Source organism: Chiloscyllium plagiosum, unplaced genomic scaffold, assembly GCF_037043375.1.
Source record: "Chiloscyllium plagiosum isolate Xiang-an unplaced genomic scaffold, Cpla_swu_hap1 HiC_scaffold_46, whole genome shotgun sequence".
Classification (NCBI taxonomy): Eukaryota; Metazoa; Chordata; class Chondrichthyes; order Orectolobiformes; family Hemiscylliidae; genus Chiloscyllium; species Chiloscyllium plagiosum.
This window is the reverse complement of record NW_028270184.1, coordinates 13800648-13824358: the sequence shown is the minus strand read 5'-3', so window position 1 is coordinate 13824358 and position 23711 is coordinate 13800648. Positions and strand designations below refer to the sequence as shown.

The window sequence follows — 23711 nt, the reverse complement described above, 5'->3', positions numbered from 1 at the left end:
GCTTGTTCACAACCGTGACTCTTCATCCTCCCCCCTGGGAACAGGCCGAGAGGAATGATCCGCTTCCTGTTTCAGCAAGTGGAGGATGGTTTAAATCACACAATAGGGGGTCGAGGGCTAGTAAGTAAGATGGTACATTGTAGAGGAGGATCACAATAAAGATCTGAGATCATTGGTGAGGAAAGAAACCCGAGGACGTTGATTTTATTCTTAGGCTGAGAATTCTTAGGTTGATTTTATTCTTAGTGATTTTATTCTTAGGCTGCAGACGAGCTTGGGAACTGAACCCACGTAGAGGAAAGAGATTGAAAAATCTGGGAGTTGCGGACACAAATGGTGGCGATGGATTTCAGCAGGGAGGAGGGAGAGTGTATGGAACAGGGATTTATAACTTCCTTTACAGTTCAATCATTCTCTTTTACTCTTTCAAATCAATTTCACAGGCTTTTGGAAGGAGAAGATATTTACCCAGGAAACCCAAAACAACCATCACTTAATTGACGGGATCACTCACTTTACCGTAAGAAGACTACTGTACAATTGTGAACATGGAATCAAACCGCACCATTCAAAAGAATGAGAAACCATACACCTGTTGTGTGTGCGGCCGAGGTTTCAGCCATTCATCTGGCCTGTCTAGGCACAAGCGCAGTCATACTGTGGGGAAGCCATGGAAATGTGCAGACTGTGGAAAGGAATTCAATTACCCATCAGAGCTGGAAATTCATCGTCGCAGTCACACTGGCGAGAGGCCATTCACGTGTTCTGCCTGTGGGAAGGGGTTCACTGCATTGTTCGGCCTTCAGTCACACCAGCGAATTCACACTGAGGAGAAGCCATTCATCTGCGCTTTCTGTGGGAAGAGGTTCAGGCAATCATCTGCCCTTACTGTACACCAACGAGGACACACTGGGGAGAGGCCCTTCACCTGTTCTGTGTGTGGGAAAGGATTTACTCATTCATCTGTACTATTGAAACATCAGCGAGTTCACACTGGAGAGAGACCATTCATCTGCTCTGAGTGTGGGAAGGGATTTGCTCAATCATCCCAGTTGCTAACTCATCAGCGCATTCACACTGGAGAGAGACCATTCACTTGCTCCCTGTGTAGGAAGGGATTCACTCAGTTAGCCAATCTGTTGACACACGAGAGGGTTCACAAATGATTATAAGGATTGGATTCTACTATTATTGTTGCTGTTAATCACTCCCAGGACCAAACTGTGTTCATTGTGACAATTAGACTTTGTTTCTGCTAATGATAAACCCTGTTGGAGGTATAGATGATTGTCTTCCTAAGATGCAATGTTCCTTTAAAAATCACCGTCTTCTGATCTTTCCGCACAATTCATGGCATTTCATCAGAAATGATTTTAGAACGATGTTATGGACTTTTACTTCCACTCTAAATTGATCTTTTGTATGAATTTTACAATTCAGTGCCAGAAAGGTTTCACTGATTAACATCTCAAATCAGCATGTGCTGATGAATCGTTGCTGACAATTCTGACTGACTTGCACGTTCCACACAGCGGGCCCTCCATTATCCAAGAGAAAGCAAGGAGAATTGTTGGAGAATCAAGCATATCCGTTAGAAATTAACACGAGAAATAGGATTAGAGCATGGACATTCAGCTCTTCAAGCTTGCTGTGCCACTCAACATGATTATTATTTTCTACTTCATTTTTCTGCACTATCCTTATTTCCCTGGATGTCTTTAATATGCAGAAATCCAAAGATCTCAGTCTTGAACACATACTCAATGAATGAGTCTGCACAGCCCTTTGAAGCAGGGAATTCCAAAGATTACCATTCCGAGTGAAGATATTCCTCCTCATCTCCATCCTTTATGGCCTGTGCCTTTTCTGAAACTGTGTCCCCGTGTTCAATTGTAAGCCCTGAAACAAGATAATCGTGCTGTATAACTATGATTCTAACAATACTTTGATTACGAAGACTATTAGGACAATTATTTCACAGTCCCTATATGAAGCAACTAAATGGGTAAGAGTTAAAACTGGCCGCCAAGAGACTGGAAAGAGATTTCACAGTGATCCACGATGGCTTCAACCCAATTCCCACATTCTGTCTCACACAGTAACTATTAGAAGAGACACTGCCATCTGCTATAGAGGTCAACATTCTGCATTGTCTTTCATCCTCTGGAATCGGAAAACTGTTCTCATCTGTCATGGTTCGTATGTCTTTTTTTCTGGCTGTTTAACTCCTATATCAAATTTAATCTGTTGTTCTTAATAAACCAGTTTGAAATCACTGATAAGCTCTACCCCTTTTACAGTAATCTGATACTTCTGGACCTTAATTTTGCAAATAGTTTAGGACTGAGATCATAGTGGTGGAGATCAGAGGCCTGAGAAATAACAATCTCAGTTACACACAGGTGGAGACATTCTTAAGGAAGGTCAGGTGTGTACAATGACATTGGCACAATACAGGAAAGACGGATGGGACAGTCTGAGAGAGGAAACAGGTACGCAGCAGGGCAGAGGTTTCCTGAGGACCGTAGAAGAGTTTGATGGGGATTATGCGTATATTCTTGATGGGCTGTGTAATAAAGTGCAGAAAGGCAAAATGCATTTGAAGAAGGTGCAGATTCGTTGGCCCGTGGCGCATGTGAGAATGTGTCACAGCGGAATATAAGGGAGAGAAGTTGTAAAAAGAAAGTGATGGTTGGCAGGAAAACATTGCTGTCCTGAACCATCAGTTACCCTGGGAACAGGAAGCACATGACAGAGAGAATTATACAGCTTTAACAAAAAGGAGCAGAGACTTACCAACAGAATATCAAACTGTGTGAGGGGTTAGGAGAGGCAAGATCTGGTTGGTATGGACTAATTGGACCAAAGGGTCTGTTTCTGTGCTGTACATCTCTATGACTGTAGAAGCAGAACACCCCCTGAATTTTGTTCCAATTCAAGAAGTTCAGACACAGCTCAGCCAGCAGGAGGCACTGTCTCCAAAACAAGTGCAGGTAACCTATGGGCCTTGATGGGACAATATAGTACAGTCAGCTCCTCCTCTCCAGTGTAATCAGGAAATATGTGTGTGTGTGTATACACATGTGTACATACTGGGGTGAGAGGACTAGTCACCACTTTGACCATGGACAGCGCCTGGTCCCCTGTGTATATGTTACCACAGTCCATATAGAATCATACAGCAACGGACTCTTCGGTCTAACCAGTCCATGCCAAACATAATCCGAAATTAAATTAGTTCCATCTGCCTGCTTCTTGCCTATATCCCTCCAAACATTTCTTATTTGTGTACATATCCAAATGTCTTTTAAATGTTGTAACTGTACTCACATCCACCACTTCCTTCAGTCCAACCCGTCCATGCTGACCAGATATTCCAACCCAATCTTATCCCACCTGCCAGCACTCAGCCCATATCCCTCCAAACCCTTCCTATTCACATACCCATCCAGATGCCTTTTAAATGTTGCAATTGTACCAGCCTCCACCACTTCCTCTGGCAGCTCATTCCATTTATGTACCACCCTTTGTGTGAAAACGTTGTCCCTTTGGTCTCTTTTATATCTTTCCCCTCACACCCTAAACCTATGCCCTCTAGTTCTGGACTCCCCCACCCCAGGGAAGAGACTTTGTCTATTTACCCTATCCATGCCCCTCATGATTTTATACACCTCTCTAAGGTCACTCCTCAGTCTCCGACACTCCAGGGAAAACAGCTCCAGCCTATTCAACCTCTCCCTATAGCTCAAATCCTCCAACCCTGGCAACATCCTTTTAGTATTTTCTGAACCCTTTCACAACATCCTTCCAGGAGGAAGGAGACCAGAATTGATAATGTTCTCCACTGAGATACAGTAATTTAAAGTATTTAACGATAACATGTACATATTAAGATGTAAATGAGATCAGTCTCTATTATTCGTTGAAGGTGTGGCTTGCTTGACCTTGATTGCCCCTTTCTGAATTGAAGGAATTGAAAACCTGGAGCCAAATCCAACAGCTGCGATAGTTTCTGGAGTTGAATAGTTGGTGGTTGCCCCCACAGGTGGACTAAAGAGAGCAGTTCTTGGCGGTGCATGAAACCGCCTTTGTTACCCTGCAGCTTGTGGCTCCTGACAACTTGATCCAGGCCAGGAATCCTGGAGCTGTTTTGTCCTGGATACTGTTGAGAAGTAGTGGCTGTTTCTAAGAACTCTGACCCCTGGTGGTCAGGTGGTTCTCCTCAAAATGGCTATCCTCAGCCAGCTTTTGTCACAAACAAAATGGCTGCAAATGTTAACTTTGATTAATCATTGTTCCACAAAGCAAAGTCAGTTACACTGGAATTCCTTGAAATATATCTTGTTCAATACTACAAAAGCTGTCAGTGATAGGGCCATACAGCTTGGAAACAGTCCCTTCGGTCTAACTTACCTATACCGACAAAGTTTCCGAACTAATACTAGTCCCTTTGGCCCATATCCTTCCAAATCCAATGTCTATTAACTGTTATAACTATATCTGCAAGTGCCACTTCCTCTGGCAATTAATTCCACGTACAGACCACCACCTGTGTGAAAAAGATGCCCGTCAGGTCTCTTTTATATCTTTCCCCCCTCACCTTAAAAATATGCCCCCCATTTTTGAACTCCCCCCAACCAAGGGTCTTCGAAAGGTTCATCGTTACTGAAATTCTTGACCCTTTCAAATTACGTCTTAAGATAACAATATCTCATTGGTTACTTTTGATTGCAGTTGAATGTGCAAGAGAAGTCACATGGCCTTTGAGAGCCACTCATAAGAGTCCTTGTGTCCATTTGAAAGGCGAAGTGGTTTTCCTTGAGTTTTGGATGATGAATTGTTGTATATATTTAAGACGGCAATCAATTGATGATTGGCTACAAAAGGGATATCAGCATAATTTGGGAAGGTGGAACTGAGTCCACAACCAATCAGCAACGTTCTTATTGAATGGTGAAGACAACCTGAGAGGTCAAACAGCTTTCTCCTGATCCTTCATACTCTCTTCCTATGTCCCATGAGGAGATTTGTTATGTAAGGGGAAATCGAGTACTTGACCTGACTAGGCCTCAATTCAATCAAGTTTAGAAAAATGGAAGGATATCTGATAGAAACATAGAAAGTTTGCAATTAATGACAGGGTAGATGCTGAAAGAACATTTCCCCTTGGTGTGGAATCGAGGACTTTGGGGGATATGAGGAGGGAGGGGGAGGCAACAATCCCAGAATAAGGGGGTGAGGGCCCTGTCACCCCACCCTGCTGGAGAATCCTCGGCTGAGGAAGAAGGTGGACATTTCGTAGGGACTGTTCCCTCTGGGATACCCACATCCTTCTCCAATCCCAACACATCCCCTCAGCCCCACAGCACCTTGTCCTGTAAAGTCAGAAGGTGTAACCCAGGCCAGTGTACTTCCTCCTTCCTCAACATCTAAGGCCCCGAACACACCTTCCAGGTGAAGCAGCACTTTACCTGTACTTCACTCAATCTAGTCCACTGCATTTGCTGCTCACAATGTAGTCTCTACACTGAGGAAATGAAGCGCAGACTGGGTGACCGTTTGGCAGAACATCTACATCGCTGGACTGTCAACCCAGAGATCCAGGGAATGTCCTGGGGACTTGGGTTCAAATCCTGCCACAGTAGATGGTGGAATTTGAATTCAGTTAAAAAAACAGCCAAATGGTGACCACGAGACCATTGTCAGAAAACCCCATCTGGTTCACTCATGTCCTTCAGGGAAAGGAAACTGCCATCCTTACCCTTCAGAGAACATCTCTGGGGCACACACACTGAACAACCCCACCGCCCTGTGGCCAAACACTTTACCTCTCCTTCCCACTCCACCAAGGACATGCACGTCCTGGGCCACCTCCACCACCAAATTCTATCCTTAAGGAAGAACACCTCATCTTCTGCCTTGCGACCCTCCAACCACACAGGATCAATGTTGATTTCACCAGTTTCCTCACCTCCCCTCCCTCACCCCCCCCCCCAACCTTATTCCAGATCCAACCCTCCACCTTAGCACCTCTCCCCGAACTGTCCTACCAATCCCTCTTCCTTCCCATCTACCTGCTGCACCCTCCTCTCTGACCTATCACCATCACCCCCCACCTTCATCTACCTATTGCACTCTCAGCTACTTCACCCCCAGCCCCAACCCCATCCCATTTAACTCTCAGCCCCCTTGGGCTGCCCCACATTCCTGATGAAGAGCTTATGCTCAAAACGTCGGCTGTCCTGCTCCTCAGATGCTGCCTGACCGGCTGTGTTTTTCCAGCGCCACACGTTTTGACTCTGATCGCCAACGTCTGCAGTCCTCACTTTCTCCTGCCATCCTTACCTGGTCTGGCCTACGTGTGACTCCAGACCCACAGCAATATAGTTGACTCTTAACAACCCTCTGAACAATTAGGGATAGGCAATAAGAAGTATCCTCTCCCTGTGTGTAGAACATTTAAGGTTAGTATTTTCATGTGTAAGAATGTGCTGACTGGAGATCAAATCTACTGAACTTGTAACAAATCGGGAGCCCTGCAGGTCTGGCAGCATCTCAAAGAGTCTTAGAGATGTATAGCACGGAAGCAGACCATTCGGCCCAACCTGTCCATGCTGACCAGATATCCCAACCCAATCTAGTCCCACCTGCCAGCACCCGGCCCATATCCCTCCAAACCCTTCCTATTCATATACCCATCCAAATGCCTCTTAAATGTTGCAATTGTACCAGTCTCCACCACTTCCTCTGGCAGCTCATTCCATACACGTACCACCCTCTGTGTGAAAAAGTTGCCCCTTAGGTCTCTTCTATATCTTTCCCCTCTCACCCTAAACCCTCTAGTTCTGGACTGCCCAACCCCAGGGAAAATATTTTATCTATTTATCCTATCCATGCCCCTCATAATTTTGTAAACCTCTGTAAGGTCACCCCTCAGCCTCCGATGCTCCAGGGAAAACAGCCCCAGCCTATTCAGCCTCTCTCTTTAGCTCAAATCCTCCAACCCTGGCAGCATTCTTGTAAATGTTTTCTGAACCCTTTCATGTTTCACATCTTTTGGATAGGAAGGAGACCAGAATTGCATTCAATATTCCAACAGTGGCCTAACCAATGTCCTGTACTCCCGCAACATGACCTCCCAACTCCTGTACTCAGTACTCTGACCAATAAAGGAAAGCATACAAAACGCCTTCTTCGCTATCCTATCTACCTGCGACTCCACTTTCAAGGAGCTATGAACCTGCACTCCAAGGTCTCTTTGTTCAGCAACACTCCATAGGACCTTACCATTAAATGTATAAGTGAGAATAGAGTTAATGTTTCAAGTACGATATAACTCTTCAAAACTGCTTTCCTCTGCATTTTTAACCTTTGAATATTGACAGGTGGGGATACAGAGTCGATTGTTCTGCACACATGAATATCTGAGAGGACTCTCCAGTGTGATATACTGGGGAAGGTCCTTCGCACTTGCTGTTGGTGAGTAGTCTTATGGTAGGATTTTATCTGTGAGATTCTAGCTGAAACTAAGGTCTTAAAACCTTCTGGTAATGAGCCCTACGTTTGTGTTCATCACCAACTATCAAAAACCAGATTCTTTAAACGTGAAATACCAACTGAAAATGCTGGAGTTTTCACCAAATCTTCCTGCACCTCTGGAAGGAGAAATCTAGAGTCTGTGACCTTTCAACAAAAGCGTATTCCATTCAAGAACAGATCTGAAATGTTAACCCTGTTTTGGAATCAACAGATGTTGCCAGATGTGTGAGTGCTTGTAGCATTTTCTGGTTTTATTTCTGTCTCAAGAAGTTGGTTCTGAATTTCAGTTAGGCAGTCTGAGTCATCTGATCATCTCGTTTACTGATGCAGCAGTATAGATGTACCAGAGAGAGAGCATCTAGATGCTTCACAAATGAGTAAAGGTTTCCCCAATTTCTCAGCCTATTGATACTCCAGTATTAAACGTTCAGGATTAAGACTAACTATTATTTATTCCTGTCCATTCACAAGTGGAATTATCTTTTTAATTTTCTAACCCCTCACACCATTCCATATCTTTAAAGCCTAAATCACAACTGCCCTCAGTCTGCCTTTTAGAGAGAACAGTTTCAACCGGTCTGAAACTTTTTAACGAGCATAATTTCAACAAACCTTTCTTACAGCTTCTCCAGTTGTCCTCGATCCATCTTGTAATATGGAGCTAACCCGAATATCAAACTCACCATTGCTGCCAAAGCCTGTATGTTGGAAACATCAGTACTGAGGTGAAACAGATATCTGCTGTTTTGAGTTCTTTATCACCATCCTGTGTTTCAGTTAGTTTTCCATTAGCTGAAAATAAGATGAGCTGAAATGAACATACCCAACAAGCTTGTGTATGGGCTGAAAAGTAACAAATGGAGTTCAATCTGAATAAATGCCAAGGTATTGCATTTTGGTCCCAACAAACAGGGACAGGACATGTACAATTCATGGTAGGGCCTTGAATAATGTTGTAGAACAGAGGGACTAAGGGGTTAAGGTACATAATTCTTTGAAGTTTTTGTCACAGGTAGACAGGGTGGTTAAAAAGATGTTTAGTTCACTTATCTTCATTGTTCAGACTTCTTGAGTGTCGGAGTTGAGAACGTCATGTTGAGGTTGTGCAGGACATTGGTGAGGCCTCTTCTGGAGCACTGTGTCCAGTTCTGGTTACCCTGTTATAGGCAGGATATTATTAAGACAGAGTGGGTTCAGAAGAGATTTACCAGGATGTTGCTGGGTATGGAAGCTTTGAGTTACAAAGAAAGGCTGGATAGACTGGGATTTTTTCAGTGGAGTATAGGATGTTGAGAGGTGACATTATAGAACATAGAATAATACAGCGGAGAAGAAGTCGATTGGCCCTTGACGTTGCACTGACCTGTCAACCAATCTAAGCCTATCCCTTTACACTATCTCATCTTCATCCATCTGCTTATCCAAGAGCTGTTTAAATGCCCCTGCTGTGGCTGAGTTAACTACATTGACAGGCAGTGCATTCCACGCCCTGACCACTTCCTGAGGAGAGAACCTGCGTCTGACATCTGTCTTAAATCTATCACCCCTCAATTTGCAGCTATGTCCCCTCGTACAAGCCAACGTGCAATTCTGGTCTCCTTCCTATCGGAACGATGTTGTGAAACTTGGAAGGGTTCAGAAAAGATTTACAAGGATGTTGTCAGGGTTGGAGGACTTGAGCTATAGGGAGAGGCTGAACAGGCTGGGGCTGTTTTCCCTGGAGCGTCGGAGGCTGAGGGCTGACCTTATAGAGGTTTACAAAATTATGAGGGGCATGGATAGGGTAAATAGGCAAAATCTTTTCCCTGGGGTGGGGGAGTCCAGAACTAGAGGGCATAGGTTTAGGGTTAGAGGGGAAAGATATAGAAGAGACGTAAGGGGCAACGTTTTCACAAAGAGGGTGGTACGTGTATGGAATGAGCTGCCAGAGGAAGTGGTGGAGGCTGGTACAATTGCAACATTTAAAAGGCATCTGGATGGGTATATGAATAGGAAGAGTTTGGAGGGATAAGGGCCGGGTGCTGGCAGGTGGGACTAGATTGGGTTGGGATATCTGGTTGGCATGGACGGGTTGTACCGAAGGGTCTATTTCCATGCTGTACATCTCTAAGACTCAATAACTCTCACTGTCTACCCTATCTAATCCTCTGATCATTTTGTATGTCTCTATAAAATCCCCTCTTAGCCTTCTTCTCTCCAATGACAACAGGCCCAAGTCTTTCTTCATAAGACCTTCCCTCAGATCAGCAACACCTGGTAAATCTCCTCTGCACCTTTTCCACATGCTTTCCCTTTCCAGTGCTTCCACATCCTTCCTGTAATGGAGCGACGTGATCTGTACACAATATTCTAAGTGCGGCCGCACTAACGTTTTGTATAGTTGCAGCATGACATCATGACTCCGGAACTTAATCCCTCTACCAATAAAACCTAACACACCATATGCCTTCTTAACAGCACTATCAACCTGGGTGGCAACTTTCAGGGATCTATGTACATGGACACCAAGATCCCACTACACATCCACACTACCAAGAATCTTTCCATTGACCCAGTACTCTGCCTTTCTGTTATTCTTCCCAAAGTGCATCACCTCACATTTATCTGCATTGAACTCCATTTGCCACCTCTCAGCCCAGTTCTGCAGTTTATCCAAGTCCCCCTGCAACCTGCAACATTTTTCCACACTGTCCACTACTCCACCGACTTTAGTGTCATCTGCAAACTTACTAACCCATCCACCTATGCCTGCATCCAAGTCATTTATATAAATGACAAACAGCAGTGGTCCCAAAACAGATCCTTGTGGCATGTCACTAGTAACTGGACTCCAGGCTGAGTATTTTCCATCAACCATCTCTCTTCTTACAGAGAGCCAGTTTCTAATCCAAACTGCTAAATCACCCTCAATCCCATGCCTCTGCATTTTCTCCAACAGCCTACCATGTGGAACCTTATCAAAGGCTTTACTGAAGTCCATGTATACCACGTCAAATACCCTACTCTCATCCACATGCTTGGTCACCTTCTCAAAAAACTCAATGAGGTTTGTGAGACACGACCTGCCCTTGATGAAACCATGTTGACTATCTCTAATCAAATTGTTGCTTGCTAGATGATTATAAATCCTATCTCTTATAATCCTTTCCAAAACTTTTCCTACAACAAACATAAGGCTCACTGGTCTATAATTACCTGGGTCATCGCTACTGCCCTACTTGAACAAGGGCACAACGTTTGCAATCCTCCAGTCCTCTGGTACTAAACCTGGAGACAATGATGACTAAAGATCAAGACAAAGGAGAAAGTACTCTGAGGGAGGTGGCTGAAGAAATAAGGGAGGCGTGGGTTGTGATCTTACAAAAATCACTGGAGTCAGGGAAAGTCCCAGATGATTGGATAATCGCTGTTGTAACCCCCTTGTTCAAGAAAGGATCAAGACAAAAGATGGAAAATTATAGGGCAATTAGCCTAACCTCAGTTGTCGGTAAAATTCTAGAATCCATCATTAAGGATGAGGTTTCTAAATTCTTGGAAGTGCAGGGTCGGATTAGAACAAGTCAGCATGGATTCAGTAAGGGGAGGTCGTGCCTGACAAACCTGTTAGAATTCTTTGACGAAGTAACAAGTAGGTTAGACCAGAGAAACTCAGCGGATGTTGTTTATCTAGACTTTCAAAAGGTCTTTGATAAGGTGTCTCACGGGAGGCTGCTGAGTAAGTTGAGGTGAGCTACTGGCATGGATTGAGCATTGGCAGTCTGACAGAAGGCAGAGAGTTGGGATAAAAGGCTCTTTTTTGGAATGGCAACTGGTGATAAGTGGTGTCCTGCAGGGTTCAGTGTCAGGGCCACAGATGTTCACTTTATATATTAATAACCTGGATGAAGGGACTGCGGGCATTCTAATGAAGTTCGCCAATGATACTAAGTTAGGCGGACCGGCAGGCAGTACTGAGGAGGTGAGGAGGCTGCAGAAAGATTTAGACAGTTTAGGGGAGTGGTCCAGGAAATGGCTGATGAAATTCAACTTGAGCAAATGTGAGGTCCTGCACTTTGGAAAAAAGAATACAGGGACGGATTATTTTCTAAATGGTGAGAAAATTCATCAAACCAAAGTACAAAGGGATCGGGGAGTGCTAGTCCAGGATTCTCTAAAGGTTAACTTGCAGGTTAAGTCCGTGTTAAAAAAGCAAATGAAATGTTGTCATTTATCTCAAAAAGGTTGGAATGTAAATGTGCTTCTGAAATTTTATAAGGCTCCAGTTAGGCCCCATTTAGAATACTGTGTCCAATTTTGGGCTCCACACCTCAGGAAGGACATACTGGCACTGGAGCGTGTCCAGCGGAGATTCACACGGATGATCCCTGGAATGGTAGGCCTAACGTATGATGATCAGCTGAGGATCCTGGGATTGTATTCATTAGAGTTTAGAAGGTTGAGGGGACGTCCATTAGAAACTTAGAAGATAATGCATGGCTCAGAAAGGGTGGACGCTGGGAAGGTGTTTCCGTTAGGCAGGGAGACTAGGACCCGTGGCCACAACCTTAGAATTAGAGGGGGTCAATTTAGAATGGAAATGAGGAGGCATTTCTTCAGCCAGTGAGTGGTGGGCCTGTGGAATTCACTGCCGCGGAGCGCAGTGGAGGCCGGGACGTTGGGTGTCTTCAAGGCAGAGATTGATAAATTCTTGATCTCACAAGGAATGAAAGGCTACGGGGAGAGTGGGGGTAAGTGGAGTTGAAATGCCCATCAGCTATGATTGAATGGCAGAGTGGACTGGATGGGCTGAATGGCCTTACTTCCACTCCTATGTCTAATATATTACCTCAGAAGACGAGTCCTCGTCAAAAGTTCTTTCAACCACCGTTAAACTGTCTTTGACTAACAAAGCCACACCTCCCCCTCTTTTACCACCTTCCCTTATGTTAATGAAAGATCTAAACCTGGAACCTGCAACATCCATTCCTGACCCTGCTCTATCAATGTTTCCGAAATGGCCACAACATCAAAGTCCCAGGTACCTATCCAAGCTCACCTACCTTATTCTGGATATCCCTGGCGTTGAAGTCGACACACTTCAAACCTGCTTACTGGCTGCCAGCACACTCCTGTGACCGTAGAATCCTATCCATCTCCTCCTTACTCTCATCCTCCTGTGAACTGCAACTACACCACAGGTTCCCATCCCCTTGCTGAGCTAGTTTAAATCCACCTGAATAGCACCAACAAATTTCCCCACAAGGGTATTGTACCCCTCTGGCTCAAGTAAAGACCATCCTGTTTGTAGAGGTCCCACCTTCCCCAGAATGACTCCCAATTACCCATATACCTGAAACCTTCCCTCCTGCACCGTCCTTGAGCTACGTGTTCAGCTGATATCTCTCCCTGTTCCTTGCCTCGCTATCACATGGCACAAGTAACAAACCAGAGATAACTCTGTTTGTTCTAGCTAACAGAAGTTTATAAAATCATGAGGGGTGTAGATTGGGTTAATGGCCCATTATCAAGGGCTTTATAGTGGAGCATTTAGAAAGCAGTGGCAGGATCAGAGAGAGTCAGTGTGGATTTACGAAGGGGAAATCATGCTTGACAAATCTGTTGAAATTCTATGAAGCTATAACTAGTAGTGTTGATAAGGGGGAGCCAGTCAATGTGGGATATTTAGAGTTTCAGAAAACCTTTAAGAAAGTCCTGCATAAGAGATCATTGTGCAAGATTAACGCACGTGGGATTGGGGGAAGTGCACTGAAAAGGACAGAAAACTGGTTGATGTGGTATATTTGGATTTTCAGAAAGCGTTTGACAAAGTGTGGCATAAGGGATTATTGGGCCAGATTAACGCACGTGGGATTGGGGGAAGTGCACTGAAAAGGACAGAAAACTGGTTGGCAGAGAGGAAAAAAAGAGTTGGAATTAACGGGTCCTTTACAAAACGATGGGCAGTGACTAGTGGGGTGGCACAGGGATCGGTGCTGGGTGCCCAGCTATTCACAGTATGTATTAATGGTTTGGATGAGGGAACAAAGTCTAACATCTCAAACTTTGCAGATGATACCAAGTTGGGTGGGAGGGGTGAACAGTGATGAAGATGCAGAGAGCCTTCAGCATGATCTGGACAGGTTGGGTGAGTGGGCACATCAATGGCAGGTGCAGTATAAGTTGGATAAATGTGAAGTTATTCACTTTGGAAGCAAAAACAGGAAGGCAGATTGGCTGTACATTGGGAGAGGGGAGTGTGCCGTGGGACCTGGGTGTCCCTGTGCACCAGTCGCTGAAGGTAGGCATGCAGGTGCAGCAGGCGGTAAAGAAGGTAAATGGTATGTTGGCCTTCACTGTGAGAGGTTTCGAGTACAGGAGCAGGGATGTGTTGTTGCAGTTATACAGGGCCTTGGTGAGGCCACATCTAGAACATTATGCACAGTTTTGGTCTCCTTTTCTGAGAGAAGATGCTTGTGCTGTCAAGGGAGTGCAGCGACGGTTTATCAGGCTGATCCCGGGGATGGCGGGACCGACATATGAGGAGAGATTGACAAAGTCAGGATGTGTTTTCATTGGTTTTCGGACGAGTGGGGGGGAGTCTCATAGAGACTTATAAAATTCTAACATGACCAGACAAGATAGATGCAGGGAGGACGTTTCTGATGGTGGATGTGTCCAGAACCAGGGGTCACAGTCTGAGGATTCAGGGGTAGACCATTTAGGACAGAGATGAGGAGACATTTCTTCACCCAAAGAGGGGTGAGCCTGTGGAATTCATTACCACAGGAAGGAGTTGATGCCAAAACATTTAATGTATTCAAGAGGTGACTAAATATAGCTCTTGGAATGAGTGGGATCAAAGGTTATGGTAAGAAAGTAAGACTAGGCTATTGGGCGATCAGCCATGATCGTGATGAATGGTAGACTAAACTGGAAGGGCCTATCTTCTATAATTCTATGTTTCTGTTGAAGCTGCCTTTTCCCCAGGATGGGGGACTTCAAGACTGGGGCAGCATATGTTTCAGCTAAGAGGAGAGAGATTTTTAAAAATAAATCAAGGGCAAATTTTCTCCACAGAGAGTGCTTTGTGTGTGGATTGAACTTACTGAGGAAGTGCTGGATGTGGGCACAATTCCAATGTTTAAAAGACACTTAGATAAGTACATGAATAGGAAAGGTCTGGAGGAATATGGGCCAGGAGCAGGCAGGGGGGACTAGTTTAATTTGGGACTATGTTCAACATGGACTGGTCGCACTGAAGAGTCCGTTTCCATGCTGTGTGACTATATGGCCTGTAACTATCCATAGAATTGTCTTTTACCTAGACATTGAGGTGGAGTAAACAGAGAATGCTGCAGTGAACAGGAGGGCTGCTTTCACTCTTAACCTGCTAACCATCTTGGTCAGAATAACTTGTCAAAGAATAATTGAAATTCAGCACAGTAACGGTGTAATACAAATAGTTAGTATGATTATCACAACTGTCTCCATTGACTGCACTCAGGCACCTGAAGACTGAGATTCAACAATGCATCGACTTCCATTTCCATAACGCCTTTCACCACCAGGGGCCAGCTCAAAGCACATGGCTGCCAATGAAATGTTTTTTTCAAATGTGCAGATTGTTAAGATGGAGGAGACATGCTATACCCACTCGGCAAACTTCCCCAAACAGCAAGGGCAGAATGAGTGGAGTTTTTGTGTTGATGATTGAGGGGTGACCATTGACCAGGACAGTGGCAAGAGCTTCCCTATTCATCTTCCAGATAGTCCTATGGAAGTTTTGACATTCTGCTGCTTTGGTCTTATTCATATTCTGTCTTTCCACCCTTACTAAGAAAGGATTGGTCTTCTCAGACTACTGCACCTTGGCTTCCTCGTCTAATTGGCAGTTTTTCCATTTCTTCAATTCTAAGGCTGATACAAATTGATTCTGCAGCCTGTCTGCCGTCTCCTCTATTTCAAATCCAGTGCTGCTTCGGTCTCTCTCTAGAAGCACACACTGCCATCAGTTGCTCTTTCAGGTTAATCTGTGCCAAATGGATTTGTTACAATCCCTGTGTGAACAAGCTGCTATCACATCTGCCAAGTGACTGTTGAGTATTTTTATAACTTTTGCTGATTTGTGGGTCAAGAAACTTCACCTCTTTTTGTTTTCCAGGTCATTTTTTCCGGAATTGAGGAAGCAAAGCAGTCAGCTAATATTTAACAGCAAATAGTTAATGGTCCTTTAATCTCGAATCAAGCTCAGATTTATTTGGGGTGTCAGGCAATTTTTGATAATCATTACGAATTAAAAACACAGCACCAGGCAAGCCAACAGCAGCCTGCCTGGAATTCGAATGTGCATGGTCATACAATTCCTCAGGTCTTTGACTCTAAGGGGCTGATTCCCCTGGCTGCAACATTTGCAACTGGGCTTATGTCCTCTGTATAATAGGCCAGTCTGTTAGAACGGAGGTGAGGAGACATATCTTCACTGGCAAGGATTTGAAGCACTCTCTAGCCCACTGGTCTGTGGCTCCTCAGTTGATGAGTTTATTGACAGCTGAGCTGGACAGTCTTTTGAATTAAATTCTAGTGTCCCTGTCGTAAACTCGAGGGTGCAGGAAAGATTTACAAGGATGTTGCCAGGGTTGGTGGGTTTGAGCTACAGGGAGAGGCTGAATAGACAAAGGCTATTTTCTGTGGAGCATCGGAGGCTGAGGAGTGACTTATAGAGGTTTATAAAATCATGGAGAGCACAGATAGGGTGAATACCTAAGGTCTTTTTTTCCCCATGGTTCAGGAGGGCATAGGTTTAAGGTGAAGGGGAAAGATTTAAAAGGGATCTAAGGGGCACTTTTTCCACACAGAGGGTGGTGCATGTATGGAATGAGCTGCCAGAGAAAGTGGTGGAGGCTGGTACAATTATAGCATTTAAAAGGAATCTGGGTGGATACATGATTAAGAAGGGTTTAGAGGGATATGAACCAAATGCTGACAAATGGGACTAGATTAATTTAGGATATGCATGGATGAGTTGAATTGAAGGGTCTGTTTCTGGGCTGTCGATGGCAGGAAGAAAAATTGCTACTGAGGCAGAGGTCCATCACAATTTGATTAAAAATATTTGAGTTAATGGCTGATCATAATGGCATTAATCAGCAATTATGAGGCATATCATGTTCTGGGTGCAAAAGTCTTAACCATGACACAGCAGTTGGTGAATCTTATATAAATGAATTTCATCAATAAATACAGATGTGGATATCAACCCTAAAAGCCTATCTGATTCATTAATGCTCTTGAGAGCGGGAAACGAGCCATTCTGCCTATGTGTGGTCTAAATTTGACAATTGATTCAGAGCAGCAGAGTTAATCCTTTGCTGTGTTCTGATGTAGTCCAATATGTTGTCAAAGAAAAAGAATGTCAATAAAGCCTGAGTTCTTAAATGGCTGCAGATTGTGTTTCATTTGTGGCACAGTGGTTAGCACTGTTGCCTCACAGTGCCAGGGACCCGGGTTCAATACCCGCCTCAGGCGACTGACTGTGTGGAGTTTGCACGTTCTCCCCGTGTCTGCGTGGGTTTCCTCCGGGTGCTCCGGTTTCCTCCCACAGTCCAAAGATGTGCAGGTCAGGTGGATTGGCCATGCTAAATTGCCCGTAGTGTTAGGTATAGGGGTAAATGTAGGGGTATGGGTGGGTTGCGCATTGGCGGGTCGGTGTGGACTTGTTGGGCCGAAGGGCCTGTTTCCACACTGTAATGTAATGTAATCTAATCTAATCCATACCAGTGAAGATAACTGTTGACACGAATTGTCACATTTCCAGATTCCAAGCTCTTATCTTGCTCCAGCCTGGTTCTATTGCTGGCCATGTTTGCTTCAACCCCCATTCTGTCTCCAAACCAGTTTTTCCTTTATCTTTCCTCAGGCTGTCCTGAACGACTCTGCCTCTTGGCCATTATGTTACGCAAAGCTCGACTAAAGAACATGGCCATTCCTATTTAGCTCAGCATCTGTTTAACTCTTCCAGGTTCTCACCCACAATCCTGAGATGGAAGGTCTCCTGAAGGACCCCCCCCCCTCCGGGTGAATTGCCAGAGAAGTTACCGATACCAGGAAAAAAAAAGAAGTTCAGCTCTGTCCGAGTGTTCTAGAACATTCCTCCCGAACATAGTCATTGAAGTAGCACGTTCAGTAGAGTGTTGGGTGGTGGTTTCACTTTGCACAGAAGCAGTGAGCTGCAGTTTCTTGGTACCCCATTCAAACCCACAGTAGTTCCACAAATTGCCATCTGTTGTGTTTTCAACGAACGCTGTTTAGTGTTAGAATCATGGCATCCTTACAGCGTGGAAGCAGGCCATTTGACCCATCGATTATGTCCTGACCCTCCAAAGAGCATCACACGCAAGCACTCCCCCCTCACCTTATCCCTGCACTTCCCAAGGCCAGTTCTCCTCACCTGCACATCTTCGGACTGTGGGAGGGCACGAGCGCCCGGAGGAAACCCGCACAGAGACCGGGAGAATGTCTGTTTCTGCGCAGGCAGCTGCTCAAGTGGAATCGAACCCGGGTTCCTGGCCCTGTGAGGCAGGAGTGAGCCACCATGTTGTAAAAGGATAAATTCAAAACCCGTTTGCCAGTTAAAATAGACAAGCTTCTATGTTCTCCGAGTGTGACAATTTCGTTGCACTTTTAAGTCAATTTCCATTAACCCCATCTTCTCCGTCAGGAAAGGAGGGCGAGGGCTAGTTTGGGATTCAAGCCTGGAATCTCTCGCAATCTCGTAGCTAGCGTGAAGGAGGAATCATACCTCGTGACAAATGAGCCAAAAGCTGGCAAGAAAATTGAACCAATGCCTGGTCTTTATTGCTGCCCAAATGAGATCAACCATCCTTCTGGGAATCGTACCACAGCCAGAGTCATGGAAATCGAGACAGAGTTCATGTTTCACATTCGCGACCTTTAATCAGAATCAGAAAGAGTTTGAGTTGTGATCAGTTTGAAGCCTGAAAAAGGAAAGAGTAAAATAAATGTTACAGCCAGTAATATAACTGAATCCTGGGGGGATGAAATGACTGTATAATCTGTGCTGCATAAACTCCATATGTTTCAGCCACTCAGAATGAGGTTATTGAGCCCATCGTGTTCTTGAGAATTCTCTGTCAGAGCGATAAAACATGATGATTCAAAGAACATATGACATGGAGTGGCACAGCGGCTCAGTGGTTAGCAGTGCTATCTCAGGGTCCCAGGTTCGATTCCAGCCTCAGGCGACTGTCTGTGTGGAGTTTGCACATTCTCCCCCGTGTCTGTGTGGGGTTTTCTCCGGGTGCTCCGGTTTCCTCCCACAGTCCAAAGATGTGCAGGTCAGGGTGGATTGGCCATGCTAAATTGCCCCATAGTGTTTGTGGATGTGCAGGTTGGGTTCATTAGTCAGGGCTAAGTATAATGTAGGGGAATGGGTCTGGATGGGTTACTCTTCGGAGGGTCAGTGTGGACTTGTTGAGCCGAAGGGCCTGTTTCCACACTGTAGGGATTCCATGAAAGCTGCGATTGGTCTGTAAAGAGTCTGATTCAGAGATGAGGTCATGTTCTTCACCTGAACATGGAGATTCATTGGAACTTCACAAGAGGCAGCGGAATGAGTGGTCAGAGTGGGGGCCAGTCATTCTGATCTGCTGTTGACTACGCAGCAGCTTAAAATCCACGTATCCAATAATATTACAGAAGCTGTTATTTATGTGGACCACGGTCAATTGTTTCAATTTCGCAGACAGTATATCACAAAATTTTAAGACAAATTTGTTGGGTTAAAGACCATATGTAAACAATTTAAAAATAATCTAGATGACAAGGAAAGACAATTTCATCAGAAAGCACAAGAGAAACTCAGCAGGCCTGACTGCATCCACAGAGAGAAAAACAGATTAATGTTTCATGTCCAGCGACCCCTTGTCAGAAATAAAAGGTGGGTGGCACGGTGGCACAACGGTTAGCACTGTTGCCTCACAGCGCCAGAGACCCGGGTTCAATTCCCGCCTCAGGCGACTGACTGTGTGGAGTTTGCACATTCTCCCCGTGTCTGCGTGGGTTTCCTCCGGGTGCTCCGGTTTCCTCCCACAGTCCAAAGATGTGCAGGTCAGGTGAATTGGCCATGCTAAATTGCCCATAGTATTAGGTAAGGGGTAAATATAGGGGCATGGGTGGGTTGCGCTTCAGCGGGGCGGTGTGGACTTGTTGGGCCGAAGGGCCTGTTTCCACACTGTAATGTAATCTAATCTAAAAAAAAGCATCTTCTAACATCTTTCCTGAACCGTCCGGCCCTAATTCTCAGACTATGTCCTCTAGTTCTTAAGCCACCGATCAGTGGAATTAGTTTATCTTTAATCATCCTGTCTTTTCCCATTAACATCTTGAAGACATCGACCAGATCACCCGCTTTACCTTTTAAATTCTAGAAAAAACAGGTCTAAGCTGTGTAATCCCTCCTCATAACTTAATCTTTGAAGTCTAGGTGAACCTCCACTGCACTCCCCCCAAGTCCAATGTATTCTACCTATATCTATCTGGTGTGGTGCCTGGATCTGCTCAGCGTACCCCAGTGGGTCTACCAGAGTTTTGAAAATCTGCAGCAGACCTGTTGAGTTTCTCCAGCAATTTCTGTTTGTATATCTTTCAGAGTTGTTGTCAGAACTCAGTTCTTTATCAGGTCTGACAAAGGATCACTGGACGCAAAATGTTCATGATTGTTCTCTCTGCACAAATGCTGCTGGAGATGCCAAGTTTCTGGATTACTATGGCAGTGATACTTCCCTGGGATTGAATGTCTGTGAAGAACACTTCCGGGAAAAGGATCTTTCAAAACGTGTCTGGTGTATGCATTTTTTGTTTGTTTTTCCATCTGTGGAATATATTTGTGTGTGTTTCTGAAAGACCATTGTCAGAGAGAAACATAGAAAATTGGAGGAGGAGGAACCCTCCCAGCCTGTTCCACCATTCAATATGATCATTGTGTGGATCATCAAACTCAGTATCCTGTTCCTGCTTTCACCCAAAGCCCATGATCCTTACAGCCCTCAGAACTAGATCCAACTCCTTTTGAAAGCATTCAATGTTTTAACCTCAACCACTTTGTGTGGAAAGGATTTCCACAGGCTCACCACTTTCTGAGTGAGAAAACGTCTCTTCACCTCAGCTCTAAGTACCTAACCTTAGACCGTGACCCCTGGTCCTGGGTTCCTGGCTCATCTGGGAAATCCCTCCTGCATTTACCTTGTCTAATGCTGTTTGAATTTTATAGATTTCTATGTGAGTGACTGACCACTGCGGTCACCAAAGCACAAAGCTCAAAATGATCTATCATGCTAGTCTTCACTCGTGAATTGAACTTGTACAGTATGACCAACAGTTGGGATCATAACATATTCTCTTATACTTCTCTTGCAGTCTGGAATGGTGGTCAAGGTGGTTTCATTCTCTGTTTTGATGAACACCGTTCGGTGTTCTCTGTACCATCACGCCTAGGAATAGGAGTTGGTTGTCCTTTTCTTCCTCTCTAGTGAATCGGACTCCTGTGAGTGTGGCCTTGATGATCCGGTGTGTGTTCTCTATTTCCGTGATTTTAATGATAACAAAGGTGCCATCCACATATCTGACCCAGAGTTTGGGTTGAATTTGCGGTAAGACTGTTACAGAGGACAAACAGGAAGACAGCTAACAATCCGTATCCATGAACAGCAACGAGCCACGAAACGACACGACCAGCTATCCTTAGTAGCCACACACACAGATGACTAGCAACATGAGTTCAACTGGGACAACACTACTATCATAGGACAAGCCAAACAAAGAACAGCCAGGGAATTCCTAGAGGCATGGCACTCATCCAAAGATTCAATCAATAAGCACATCGACCTGGACCCAATATACCGACCATTGCAGCGGACAGCTGGAACTGACAACCGGAAGCGACAGATTCAAACCACTATAAATGCCGGAGGAAACATCACAGAAGCGCTTCACAGGAGGCTCCCAAGCACTGAGGATGTCACCTAGACAGGGGACGAAACGTCTGCAACACAAATTCCCAGCTCGGCGAACAGAACCACAACAAGAATGCATGTGTTTGTAAAATGCAATGGGAGACAATGAGTTCAGTTCCACTGTTTTGTTTAATGCTGCCCTCTGCTGATTGTTGTTTGAACTACAGGCAAAGCCACCTGGAATTTAATGTCGTGTGGGTTTATTTGCAGGACTTCTGCAGAGTAATTCTGATATTGGTTCTCTGACCATATGGGTGTTTTTCTGGTGGTGCAAATATTGAATAAAGTATTTTGCACAACGTGTCTTCTCTGAGTGCCTGAATGTACACACACAACCTGGCTGTTGTGGGGAAAGATAAACTCTACTGCAACAGTAGTGTGGGGGTAACAAAAAAAAAGACTCTGGGATATTATAAGACACAAATTCCGATAACTGACAATCTGTCCTGGACTTCCCACCTGGATGTGAAAGTCAAGAAGGAACAGCGCCTCTTCTTCCTCAGGTGCCAACTTTTACAGATGCACCATTGAAAGTCCAGGTGTACAATGACCTGGGCAACTGCTCTGGACCGTGAGAAACTACAGAGGGTGGTGTGCACATCCCAGACCATCACTGAAGCCAAGCTTCCATCCATGGACTCCATTTACACAGCTCGCTACTGCGCAAAGACCCATTCTGCCCTGGTAGTGCTCTCCTACAACCTCATCCATTAGGGGCAGCACAGTGGCTCAGTGGTTAGCACTTTAACTCACAGCACCAGGGACCTGGGTTTGATTCCCGCCTCAGGCGACTGTGTGGAGTTTGTACATTCTCCCTGTGTCTGCGTGGGTTTCCTCCCACAGTCCAAAGATGCGCAGGTCAGGGTGGATTGGCTATGCTAAATTGTCCATAGTGTTAGGAACTTAGGTACATGTGACAATAAATCAAATCAAATCAAACAACACAAAATCCTGGAAGAGATCACTGGAGGCTCTCCTCACTTTTATTTGGTTGTCCAATCATCCCCTAATGGGGAAAAGTCAGATCCCAGAATGAAACCTAGCTTGATAGATCTGGAGATTATATTTTATTCTATCATGACCATGGTTATTAGTCATTGAACATGGAGGCACATGTGTCGCTGTACACATAAGCCACAAATGTTCTTCAACAAAAGGGCACAAATTTATTGCACAAAGAATGGAAATAAAAACAGTGATATGTATATGTACATACAATATATGTGTGTGTATGACAACTAATAAAGATCTTAATATAAACCACGTTTTCAACTTATTTCCCAGCAATACCTTTTAGAGCTACTCAATCCCAGAGAATCCCTCTTATCTCAACTTCTTAATTTCTTATCTCATTACTCTCAGTTCTATATTCTGGCCTGCAGAGAACTTCTTTTCAAGTCTTAGAAGAAAATGGCTATTTTTAAATTCCGAAGGTCTAAATCTCTTATCAGTTCTGACAATTTGAAAGCTTCCATTGAAATGTTCACAGATGTGAGGTTTCATAAGCTGAAACACTTACGCTGGGATTCATAATTCTGTCTCTGGTACACTGAACCTTCTGGGAGAGCAGTGCTGTCTGAAGTTGGTGGGGAATTACAGTAATGTGTCCGGTAGATCTGACATGTTGAAAGTAATGTGTACAAACTTCACCACATTGCTCCTATCACAGGAAACCTATTTATCATCCAGATCAATCTGAATTTACAATAAAAATCATCTCAGGGTGTCAGAGAATTGGAGAAGATAATTGGACCCCCACCCATTGAGGATCTAAAATTTGAATTTAGGCAACAAAAATATGAAGATTTTTATTATTACAAAATAGTTTCTCGATTTAAAAGAACACTATAAAATGGCCTGTGAACCATACTGCTGAACATACTGCTGATTTGCAGAATTAAGTTGCAGTTCAAAGATAAGAGAGTTTTTATAAAATGAATACTGACACATTAATTGACCATTTGAACTAACCTTGATCTGATACATGGCATGACAATTTACATAAATAAAGAAATCCTTCTTAAAAAGTACCATTGGATTAGCCTGTCTTCAATCATATCACCATATTACAGTTGCTTGGACTTTTTTTTAGTAATTAAGAACCCTTTCCCAGGAAATATCATTGGATTAATTTGCTGTAAATCATGTCACCTTATTATATGT

The 23711-nt window shown here is 44.4% G+C and overlaps 1 protein-coding gene across 1 annotated transcript in view; it reads left to right on the top strand.

Annotated features, from left to right (window-relative positions):
* Window positions 1-22808, top strand: part of LOC122543913 (uncharacterized) — a 65543-nt gene extending 42735 nt beyond the window's left edge. The window contains exons 2-4 of the transcript XR_015754566.1: window positions 444-2195; window positions 7386-7479; window positions 20953-22808. The gene's annotated coding sequence lies outside the window, so the exon portion shown is untranslated. The remainder of the gene's footprint in view (window positions 1-443; window positions 2196-7385; window positions 7480-20952) is intronic.
* Window positions 22809-23711: the final 903 nt, after the last annotated feature.